General features: G+C 47.7%; 1 pseudogene across 1 annotated transcript; it reads right to left on the bottom strand.

Annotated features, from left to right (window-relative positions):
• Nucleotides 1-304: 304 nt before the first annotated feature.
• On the bottom strand, nt 305-10,271 carry LOC309816426 (annotated as a pseudogene). Its single transcript has 6 exons — nt 10,121-10,271; nt 9,894-10,006; nt 8,451-8,569; nt 7,441-7,639; nt 1,668-1,677; nt 305-1,220 (listed from the first exon to the last, which is right to left on the bottom strand). The product of its transcript is annotated as an uncharacterized misc_RNA (transcript).
• Between the last annotated feature and the right edge of the window lie 1,763 nt (nt 10,272-12,034).

The raw sequence follows: 12,034 nt of genomic DNA, 5'->3' as shown, positions 1-12,034 counted from the left end.
ACCAGTCCCCAAGGCAGCAATGCTCTTGAGGATCTAGTTCAGGCTTCCTCTGTGTGACAGTTTCATGCACACAGACCTGCACATACCAATGACCCAGGCAGAAGTACACACGTGTGCACAGGTGGCCAGAGAACCACGGGGCGGGGTTGGGGGAGAATGGGGAAAGGAGGGGCCAGTCAAGGATATGCTATCAGCTGGAAACTGGGGACCCAGAGAACCCTTCTTCTGTAGGCTAAGCAAGAGTAAAAATGAAAACAAAGGCAGAACACAGGACAAATGTATGATGCTCAGATAAGATGGACAGATGAAAAGGAAAACATGCAGGGGGAGTGTCGGGAAAGCAGGCTCAGAAGCAGAGGTTTTTCTTCATTGGGAACTGAGATGATCAGAGGTCCTCTGTCTCCAGTGAAATACTGAGGCTGAAGGAACATGCCACAGCACATTCCTTTGCATCCTGTGCTCTCTCCCAAGGCAGAGGGAAACCACAAGCACCCACCCTCTAGCCCTCTCCATCGCCACTCTTAAGGACTTTCCCCAGTACCTCCCCCAAAAATGACACCCACATACACAAAGTTAGGCCTGGCAAAAAGCCAAGCATAGAAAGCCTCAGTCACTCTTCTTGGTGGAACCAAAGCCAGAGAAGCCCATCACAGCTGCCGTCTCCTCCTCCTCCTCAAATGTCAAGTCCTCCTCCGCCCTCCTTTTCTTCTCCTTCTGTTTCTCTTTCTTGTAGGCTTTGGCCTTTTCCTCCTCTTCTCTGAGTTCCTACAACCTTTCCCCAAAATCATAATCCTTCTTCTTCTTTTCCATTTTCTTCTTGTTGACTTCGAAACATTTCTTCACCTGATCCAAAGTGGAATGTTCCACACGCATAGACATGCCCAGGTTTCACTGATGTTTCTTTCCATTAATGTGATCCAGGCAGTTGATGGAGCCTTTCACCACATCGTCACAGACATTGCAGTAGTGTCCTCCCATCTCAGACTGTGGGGTGGTCTTGGTAATGACAATTGTCTTCTCGAGTTTGGATTCCAGGTCCACCTTGTAGTCCCTATGCTGGAGAAGCTCTCGCTTGACTGGCTGCACTGGTTTTCCATTCTTCTTTTCTCTCTCTTCTGTGAGCCTCTTCTCAGTGAGCTTCTCATATTCATCTTTGTCCCACTTTCAGCAAAAGTCCAAGTTTTTTGTCCCACTGCCGAAGCCATCTTCACTGCCCCTCACTTATTTTTAAATCAATACTTATATCCTAATTTCAGGGTGTTTTCAGTCTCTCTGAGTCCAAGTTCATTCTTGAATCTACAGCGATTTTCTGACTCAGTTCTATAAACGCTGTAAATACATTTCTATTTTTCTAGCTCTAGATGTTCCATTTTAATATTTTACTTATCTGTGCATTATTTAGGAGGTGTGGTTTCTTTTGTGATAAGGCTTTCTTCGAGACAATTTCTGCAACTATCCTGGCAGGCAGCGAGGTTGAATACGCCTCTTTGGTTTTTGTGAGGAGAGAATATCTCTGTTGGACTCAGAAATGCCTGAAAGATTCTCTCCAGTGACTCAAAAGTTCCTTTATCTCTTCTTTTCCTCCCTTTCCTCCCATTGTCCATTTTCCACTACACCCCACACAAAGCATGTTGGGTAACAAATTGTATGTTCTTGGGCTTCATTACCGTGAGACACCTATAAGGGGAAATAGGGAAATTTATCGAGCTCCTACTAGGAGCATCATCCTAGGCACTTCTCGGAGGTATTTAAAATTTGATATTTATTCTAATCTTGTATGGGAGACAATCTCCTCCCACCCATTACTAAGTAAACTAAGCCTCCATGGTATAGGTAGAGGGAGAGTCCAGATGGAGAATCCAGTTGTTCCTGATTCCCAGTAAGTCCTTGCCTTTCTGGCACTGTGATTCTTTGATCCATCCATGGATTCCTTGAGCCAGTGGGTTCCTCTCTTTGTCCAGCCTGGTGCAGGTGGGTTTCTGTCATTGGCAACCCCCAGAATCCTAACACACTGTATATATTTGACCTTCCACAAGACTTCCACTGTATATGTTTGACCTTCTCAAGAGCTCCTTGAGATTAGCTACTGTGTCCATTCTTACCCTCTGATCCCCAGCAGAAGAAGGAAGAACATCTTCTGAAACCAAAATGATTGATTGATTGAACATTGAACAGAATCTTTGAAATCAGGATTATTTTGCAAATTTGGGCAAAATTTGGGCCACTTGGTCTTTTAATATAAAGTTCCTTTCAACTTGAAAATTCCATTAGTTATAACCAAGACATGAGTGGGTAAAAACTTGGAAATTCCCATCATGAGGACTTGGGCGTCTTCGAAGATCATTGACAGTGTTTCCCTGAAGCCCTTTCCAGAAGCCATTCATGAGTGAGCAGCTGGTGAATTAGAAAGGAAGACAGGGCAAGGGAAAGTGATGGCCTGGGAGAAGCCTCTGGTGTTGAGAACGGGGTGTGGATGAGAGCCTCCCTGTGCTCATCCTGCAGAGCTAAATGAATCCTAGTCGGTGTGACTGCTCGACTGCAAGGTAAAAACGTCTGCTCGTGTAGGCGCAAGTAATGTGGAATTTGTGGTCAGAATAAAAGTGTATTCCTCGGATCCTAAATATAGTGAGGACCGGCCAGCCAGACCAGGGTGCCCTGGCAAGCTCTCTCTCCCCTTTCATCTTTACTGCCAGTCTGCTTTTTTCTGCTCTCTGCAGCCCAGCTTCTCTGGTCATCCCCTTGCACATGGTCCTGGCATGGTCAGCCTTAAACGGCAGTCCTCAGCTAGTTGGCTCATTCTCTTTGTTCCCGATGACAAAGCTTCTCTGAGGAAATTTGATTGGCTAAGCTTGAATCGAGCTTCCACCTCTTAGCCAATCATCTGCAGTCAATGGGGTCATGTGATTTAAGGAGCTCTCTGATGGAGAGAGAAGCCCTCAGTCAGTACAACCTGCTTAAGAAAACATTGCAACGACTTAAACTTGGAGCAACGTTGGCAAATAATTAATAATTTAATAATCATGGTTAACTGTAGAAAATGACTCACCACCAGTTCACTAAAAAAAAAAAAAAAAAAAAAAATCTGGATCCTTTTGTGTATTTCAAGAATGACCCAATTACAGTATTCTTGACATACACTGGGTTTTCCTGGAAGACATCTGCTGTGTATGGCGAGGTAGCCTTGAACTTCACGTTTAAGCCCTGTCATGTCTACAGTGGCTTACAAGGCTGTCAGGTGGCAGTATTTTATGCAAATGATAGCTCCCTCTTACAAGGTTGTATATTTCTCTAACTTAACACACGTGCATGTTCACATAATCCTCGAAAGAAATAAGGTGAAAGATCAACAGCAAGATAAATGCGACTGGGATACATGAATCGGGGAAGAATAAGCTAATATTATGTTACTTTGATTACTTTCTACATTGTGACATGATTGATAGAACAGAAGCAGGACAGTACAAGATAAAATTAAAATGGGACTTAAGCCTATTAATGAGATTAAAAATCACAGTGCAGGAAGCATCCTGTGAACACAATTAGCTGAGATATAAGAAAACATAAACATGTCCCTCTTTCCCCTAATAGACAGGTAAGATATGAAGAAAATGAGGCAACTATGGGGAATTGAGTGAGAGTAACAGAGATGCTTGAAATCATGGCGCTTGGCCCTCCCCTTTGCTCCAAGTCAATACACAGGGTATAGTCTCTCCCTCCTGTGATTTGTCTTTTGTGGGTGGGCTTGGGTCCATGTGTGGAGAGAAGTGGTGTTGAAGTCAAAAGGATGAACAGAGACCTCAGGATGAAGGGTGGAACTCATTGGCTCCTGAGAGTGAATGGAGCACAGAAGCCATCATCCGTGTCCCACCAGAAATAGCTCCAGGTTGAGTGAAGTCCAAGGAGAATCTCTTGGTCTATCAAATCGGCAATAAAAATGAGGTAGGACCACATCAACAGATGAATGGATAAAGATGATGTGATATATGTATATATGCACATTCACACACACATACATACATACACACACACAATGGAATATTACTCAGCCATAAAAAAGAATGAAATAATGCCAATTTACAGCAACATGGATGGACCTAGAGATTATCATACTAAGTAAGTCAGACAGAGAAAGATAAATATCATATGATATTGCTTATATGTGTAAACTAAAAAAAGATATAAACAAACTTATTTACAAAACAGTAATAGGCCCACAGACATAAAAAACAAAATTATGGTTACCAGTTTTCTAATTTAACACAGTGAATGTGTGTGGGGGAGAGATAAATTAGGAATTTGGGATGAACAGATGCACACTACTATATATAAAACAGGTAAACAACAAGGACCTACCATATAGCACAGGGAACTCTACTCAATATCTTGTAATAAACTATAATGGAAAAGAATCTGAAAAAGAATGTATGTATATGTATAGCTGAATCACTTTGCTCTTCACCTGAAACTAACACAACATTGTGAATTAACTATACTTCATTTAAAAAAATGATTAAATAAAATGAAATAGGACCAAATCAGAGAGCCATTGTATAATAAGGATGCATTGGGTCATGAACTCAAACCGAGTTTAAACAGTGTTTGGGATTAATTTGCATGTGCAGCTGGTCAGTCTAGAGCAGGGTGGACTTCAGGGATGCTTTGATTTGCCTACTCCACGTCATCAGGGGCCTGATTGCTTTCTGTGCATCCACTCTGGCTTCCCTGCTGTCAGGCTTTGTCCTCAGGGGAGAGATGGCTATAGAAGTTCCAGACTTCACAGCCCCCTCCTCCTCCAATGCACAAGGAACCAGTGTCTCCCGGCCTGCCCAGACCAGGGATGAGCATCTTCCTTGGAAACCTCAGCAAATTCTCCTCCCTCCAGAGTAGAACTGGAATTTACCGAAGACAGAGGGTGGTCAGTGGCGGGGCTGCCGTAGGACACTTCTGAGGACTAGCGGGAAGAAGTCAACCCTGGACAGTGCCATCCACCCAGTCCTGGAACAGTTTGTCACAAGTTCCTTGAGAGTGGGGCTATAAGAAGACCAAGCACAGTGGGACATCTCATGGCAGGCTCTTATTCTGGTAGGGAGAGCCCCCCAACCCTCTCATTTTGGGGCAAGTGGGTGAGCTTGACCCCAAGATCAGAGGTGGAGGTGACGCAGCAATGGTTTTGCAAGGCTCAGCCATTCACAGTTTTGAACGGTGACAAGCAGTCCCCAGAGCAGCAGAAAAAGGTCCCCAAAGAGAGTAACACCTGAACTCTCCTTGACCCCACTGGAGAAAGGGGAGGGGAACAGGGTCATTGTTTCTGGACCCTCAATTGCCCTTCCTAATACAAGTTTGGTGGCCTGGTGGACAAGGGCCACATCCCCACTGTCACTTGTCATTGCCAACGCAACTTGATTTATGATGCTTCCCAACCCACCGCCACCTCTACCCCACACCAAGGAGGAAACAATTCCAGTTCTGTGAAGTTTCCTCCAGGATGGGGGCTCCAGATGACTTTCCATCATCAATCCCCACCAGTGAAGAATTTTTAGGGCACTCCTAATATAGGACCAATTTTTGCCTCTAAAGTATGACCACGAGCTATTGGATTAACATATTCTATACAGATATTGAAAAAAGATGAGATAAAAGTATGTATAAATAAAAGATGTAATCTTTCCCCACCCCTGTGGACACCAGCATGTCTGTGCAAGTGCCCAGACCAGGTTTGGAGGCCATTGTCCCAGGGCCACCAGACTTCAGGAGCCTTGAGAGCAGGCACCATGCTTGGTTTCTTTCTTAAATTATTTTTAACTGTGGTGAAATATACACAACATAAAAGTTACCATCTTAACCATTTTATGTGTACACTTCAGTGACATTAAGTACACTAACATTGTTGTACAACCATCACCACCATCCATCTCCAGAAGTCTTTCATCTTGCACAACTGAAACTCCATAACCATTCAATAATAGCTCCGCATTCCCCTCTCCCCCAGCCCCTGACAACCATTATTCTACTTTCCATCTCTATGAATTGGACTATTCCTGGTACTGCATCTAAGTGGAGTCATAGAGTTGTCCTTTTGTATTTGGCTTATTTCACTTAGCATAATGTCATCAAGATTCATCCATATTGTAGCACGCGTCAGAACATTTTTTTGTGTGGCTGAGTACTATTCCATCATATAGAGAGACCACATATTGTTTATCTGTTCATCCACTAATGGACACTTGGGTTGCTTCCACTTGGCTGTTGTGAATAAGGCTGCGATGAACATAGGTGTACAAATATCTCTTGGCGACCTTGCTTTCTGTTCTTTTGGGTATACACCCAGGAGTGGAATTGCTGGGTCCCATGATAATCCCACGTTTAATTATTTAAGGATGCGCCATATTGTTTTCCACAGTGTCTGCACCGTTCTACCTTCCCACCAAGGGTGCACAATTCAGGGACTGTGTTTCACTTAATCTTGTGTTCCTCCTGCTTAGGACTGTGCCTGTTCATCAGAAAGTGTCCACGGAGTGAACGCCTGAGCAAGAGGCAGCCTAGTTTCACTGAAATTCTGGGAGAGTTGGCGGGGGGAGGTAAGGGCATCAGCTTCAGCAGGGACAAGGGGGGCTGGCAGCAGGGAAGTCTGGACACCGGGCAACCGGAGGCTCCACCCAGTGGGACCTGCACTTGACTCTGAATTATTCATTTTCTAGCTAAGACGCCAAGAGGGCTGCCACTCCTTTCTTCAGAGGACTCAGGTTGTACCTTTGAAAACTATTTTAGCCTTTGCCATTGGCTGGCAGGGTGGATGCTTCCTGTAAACCTCCCCTTTCCCCAAACCAAACCCTCAGACTTTCTGTTTTCTTCTTTTTGAAAAGGGCACTGGATGGTCTGGCCCTATATTCCTGGTTCATTTCATTTCTCCAAAACAAGGCTGTTTTCTTGTTTATGAAACAACGAATCCGGTGTTACGGTCAGTAAGCACTTTAGAACTCTCACTGCCATGTTAACTTAGGCTAATATCGCATAGTATTATAATTTGTGTCTAAATTCAGATTGGGATAGAAATTACTTAAATTGTGGGAGTTGCTTCTTATTCCACATTTTAATAGGAAATGTTTCTATGAATTCAGCTACCTAAGATAAAATGAATAGTTTTCTTTGTTTTTTTTTTTTCTTTCCCTTTCTTGGTCATTGTTAGTGTACTCAAAATTCTGATCAATGAGTTTGTGTGTGATGCTGAACGACAAACTCTTTGAACGATCCAGTTGAAAACCAGTCCCTCTTCTTTCTCCAGCCCATTTTTGGAGAGGGTTATTTTCCCTTAGTGTCCTGTGTTATACTAACCTAAGGGAAGAATGGGTAACAGGGAGAAATAAATATCTGTCTAGTGAAAAAAAATAGGGCTGTCAACCAATTTGAATGTTAACTGTAGGATGAGAAGCACAGAGAAACCTTAGCAAAGGCAGAAGGCAGGAGCAAGGAAACTGAAGATGGGGAGGAGAAAGCATGCAGGAAACCCGAGGAGGCGCCCTTTGTGATCAGCTCCAGGGAGGAGGGATGGAATCCGAGGTCCATCCCCTCGGATGATGGGCTGGCCAGGAACACAGGCCAGGCAATGCAGCCAAGGGTGAAGAGCCCCAAGACTGAGAACCTGGGGACATGAGAAAGGGGAGAGAGAGAATTTGCACCTTGAGGTAGCCTTGCCCCACACCTGGTGCCCGGGCGCAGGAAGTTGGCACGGTGGACAGTGTTTGCTGGACATAGACACTGGCCAGACTGGTCCAGCAGGCTTCATCTCCTGTCAGCGAGGATGCTACAGTTTGTTTGTCACCCTTGGCCTGTGGAGGTCTCTCAGACAGGTGCTGAGGAGGGCAGGGGGAGGGGGAGTCCACCAGGTGATCAAGATGGAACACACCTGGATAAACAATGGGGTCCTACTGTGTAGCACAGGGAACTATATTCAATATATCTTGTAAACTAGAATGGAAAAGAAGAAATAAAAATAAAAAGGCTATTAGGGCTTCCCTGGTGGCGCAGTGGTTGAGAGTCCGCCTGCCGATGCGGGGACATGGGTTCGTGCCCCGGTCCGGGAAGATCCCACATGCCGCGGAGCAGCTGGGCCCATGAGCCATGGCCGCTGAGCCTGCGCGTCCGGAGCCTGTGCTCCGCAACGGGAGAGGCCACAACAGTGAGAGGCCCGCCGTACTGCAAAAAAAAAAAAAAAAAAAAAAAAAAAAAAAAGGCTATTAAAGCTGAGTGTTAGAAAAAAAGAAAAAGAGGGAACACACCTGAGGGGATCTGGCAGGTGTGGGCTTCCTAACGGGCGTGAGATCACTTCAAATGCAGCTTAGAAATGAAATCCTGTTCTAAAGAGGTGTGCACTTTCTGAATTATATTCAGACCTCTTAATAGAAAGCTGTTGCCCCAAGAGGGAGACGCCTGTAACAGGGTGAGGGAGTTACCCATTCACAGGCACAGGTGGAGTTCGGACAAAGGCTGGAGATACCCATGCTGGCAAACTTCGGAGAAGTGGCGGGAAGAGAAGCTTGCTGTTACGGAGTCTGTTCCTCTTGCTGGTGCCCTAACAGGGATGCCCCTGTAGGGATGCCCACTGGGGCAAAATCTGCTAGGCCTGCACTTCCCTTTACTGGTTCTGAATCAATAAGAGATAGCCTTATACTCTCTCGGCATGGGTTTCAAAATAACACCTCGGTAATACTTCCTCAGGCTTACACCCCCTTGAAGACAGGTTGGAATCAGAGAAAAACCTATAGCAAGGCATTCAGCCTCTCTGTGACCTGCCTGAGTGTTGGACAATCCTTCACCCTGATTCCTCCAGGAGAAGGATGCTGACCCTCAAGCAGGACCATGGAAAGAGTTCCTGGGCCTCTGAGTCATACCAGGTACTCTGAATGGTGATTAACTCAGCATTCTGTGAGGAAGGCCGATTCGTGGCCTCTGGCAGTCTCCTTACGCACAGGCTTCATTCCCTATTCCTCTGTGTGGATGCATTTGTGACCGCACTATCACATGTAACCAGTGGTTACTGGGATTCTGTTCTGAGCAGGGCACTGAGCTAGCTGGACATTAGGAGGACCCAGCGGAGATTCTGATACTCATCCCATTGAGAGCAGAATGGGCACCACCAAAGTGCCTGGGGGACAGATTTCAAGGTCAAAGATGGGACAGGAGAGGTCCCTGAGGGACCTAGAGGTGACGTGTCAAGGGGACACCATAGGCGATTTGGAAATGGGTCCAGCCCGGGTCTTCCCGAGAGCAGAGTATGCAGCAGCTGACCTGGGATGTGTACCCAGGAGCGGGCATGAGTGAGGAACCAAGGAGGGAGACTGAGAAGGTGGGTGGCAAGGCCAGGGAGAGGGTCTGTGGGGCAGGCACCCTGGGCAGCTGGTGCTCCGTCACCAGCCCCGTGGATGAGCCTTAGGAAGCACATCTCAGGCCTGTCCCTGGGCATCCGCCAGCCCCTGATCCCACTGACCCAGGTGGCCCTGCACAAAGCTGGCCAGAGCTGCACAGAAAGAGGGAGACGGGGTGGAGGGGACTGGATGGCGCCACAAGAGATGTGCGATTCAGCGTCCGAGGGCTCCAAGCGTGGCCTTAGGTGCAAGGTCTGCATGTAACACCAAGCCACGCCTTTCCAGATATTGCTGAGAATGTCTAGTCCCTGTAAGTCCTTCTTTTAGGGCAAACCCCCCAACATCCACATTCATAACAGCCTGGCACAACCCTATCGTTCGTCCGAGCTTTAGGCAGTGGAAAGGGGGCAGGGAGGAAGGAAGCCAACTGGAGAACCAGTACCACCACCAATGGCACCGCGCCGTGCTCTCCTGGAGGTCACGTTCCTGGGGGTGAGGGAGAGACTATAGAGAACAGTCCTAAATACATACGTTGGGGTAAGAGGTAACATGAAGAAGACCCGAGCGGGGCAAGGGAGGTGTTTGGCCTGGGAGGGTCCATTCCGAAGACGGCATCTGAGCTGGGGGCAGCGTGAAGTGAGAAGCTGAGCAGGTGTACAGGGACGGGGGACCAGGGGGGAGTGTGATTAGCAAGTGTCAGTGACAAGTAAGTCTTCATAGCATTATCTGGGTCGGGCTCCCCGCCCCGCCCCTCTAACTCTTCAGCACATCCCATGGGGGCAGGGGCTGTGCTGCCTTGTTCTCAGCCATAGTCTTAGCCACAGTCAAAGCCAGAGTCTTAGGCTGGTCCGAGCCCGGTGCCCAGCACTCGGGACCGTTCACGGCAAGGTGGACACACCTGGCGGGCATACCGCTTTCCCGGGGCGCACCAGGCATGTACAGCAGCTGGGTTACAGGCTAGAGAAGCGGGTTTGGTCTTTGGGGCTGACTTTCCTGTTTCACTGGGGACTTCGTAGGATTGCGGATCTTAGAGGTCACGGAGAGTGGTCAGGGCCGATGGAAGATGTTCTGCCCTTCGTCGGAGTCCTGGCTCTACCGCTTACCAGCAGGGGCCTCACCTGCTCATCTGTAAAATGGGAACCCAGATCATCCTCTCGCACTCACAGCGCCGTGAGAACTAAACAGGGCAATGATTGGGACGGTACTTGGGAAAGAACACAGAGTGATGGAAAATGTCGTCACTGGGGGGCGCCGGAGAGCTGAGCCCTGTTTCCCGGACCCCCGGCTCCACCCCCTCCTCCGGGGATTCTGATGCAGGGCCCGGGCGGGGCCTGAGGATACGCGGTTTCAGAAGCACCCGGTGCTTCTGTAGCACAGGGAGTTTCGGTAACCCTGGGCTGGTCTACCCGCCACGGTCAAAGCAGGGGTCTCCCCTCTGGCTCACGGTTACAGAGTGAGCTCACTGCCTCCCCAGAAGGTCTCATTTCAGGGGGCTGCAAACTGTTTCTGTCAAGGGCCAAATAGCAAATCTTTTTGGCTTTGGAGGCCACACAGTCTGTGCTGCAGGCACTCAACTCGGCCACCCTGTGAAGAGCAAAGACACTGCCGATAACACGTACACAAATGGGGGTGGCTATGTGCCAATAAAACTTTATTTACAAAACAGGCTGTGGGCCACATTTGGCCCACAGGCCATAGTTTACAGGCCTCTGGTCTTATTCTGATGGACAGCTGAGGTGGCTAGAAAAATTGTTATATTTATATGAAATGACCTAAAAGGTAACTTGTACCAGGCCTATTTTATTTTCAGAAAACGCACATGGACTATTACACATCTTCTGTGGATGTGTTTGTGTGTGTGTGTGTGTGTGCACGTGCAAAAACAATCATTACGTGGAACTGGTTTTTATGATGTTTGGGAAACCAGGAAACTGCCCACACTGGTTGCTGGTCTTACTGTGTGAGGATGACCCAATTGGCCACCTGTGTTTCCTCCATAAGGTGGGAGAGAACCTTGGAGTTACCACTTTGGTACCCAGTAAGGGGATCCTCTGGGGGCTCAAGGAAAGCCCATTCTCTGACCAGGACAGGACAGGGGACTGACTGCCAGTGGGTGCATGTGGAAGGCCATTCCCTGTCAGTAAGTGTCAGCTGTGGCCTGGGATGAGGCCTCACCCACACAGATGCCTGCCACTCTGCACTGAGGGCGGGGTCTGGTTGCCTCCCAAGCAGCTGCCCACCTGCTGTCCCCATGGGAGGGAGGGTCAGGGTTGGGAGTCCCAGAGGTTGGCAGTGGCCACACTATCGGCTGGTGCTAGGCCTGTGGTTTCCCCTGGGGCTTGGGTGTTTTCCTGATAAATATTGGATTTCAGGAATTTGTTCAACACACTCATTAATTCATACAAGCAAGGAAACGTGGCAAAGAGTGACAGTCAGTGTATCTGTGAGAAGGAAATCTGGGCAGAGTGGAGTCCTCTCTCGGGGCGAGGCCATAACCCCCCTCCTCCCCCCGCCACGTTGTTCGTTGCCCACAGCCCGGCCTGGCATCCGTTTCTCATGGCAGGACAGTGACAAGTGGCTGACACTAAAGGTTTTCCTTTTGAGTAAAATTGCCCGTGGATGTAAATACCAAATTGATTTTTTTATTTCCTTAAAGTTTCAACCACAGTCTT

Source organism: Mesoplodon mirus (assembly GCF_964341445.2).
Source record: "Mesoplodon mirus genome assembly, chromosome: 2".
Classification (NCBI taxonomy): Eukaryota; Metazoa; Chordata; class Mammalia; order Artiodactyla; family Ziphiidae; genus Mesoplodon; species Mesoplodon mirus.
Note: the sequence above shows the minus strand (reverse complement) of the source record. Positions and strands in the feature narration are given on the sequence as shown.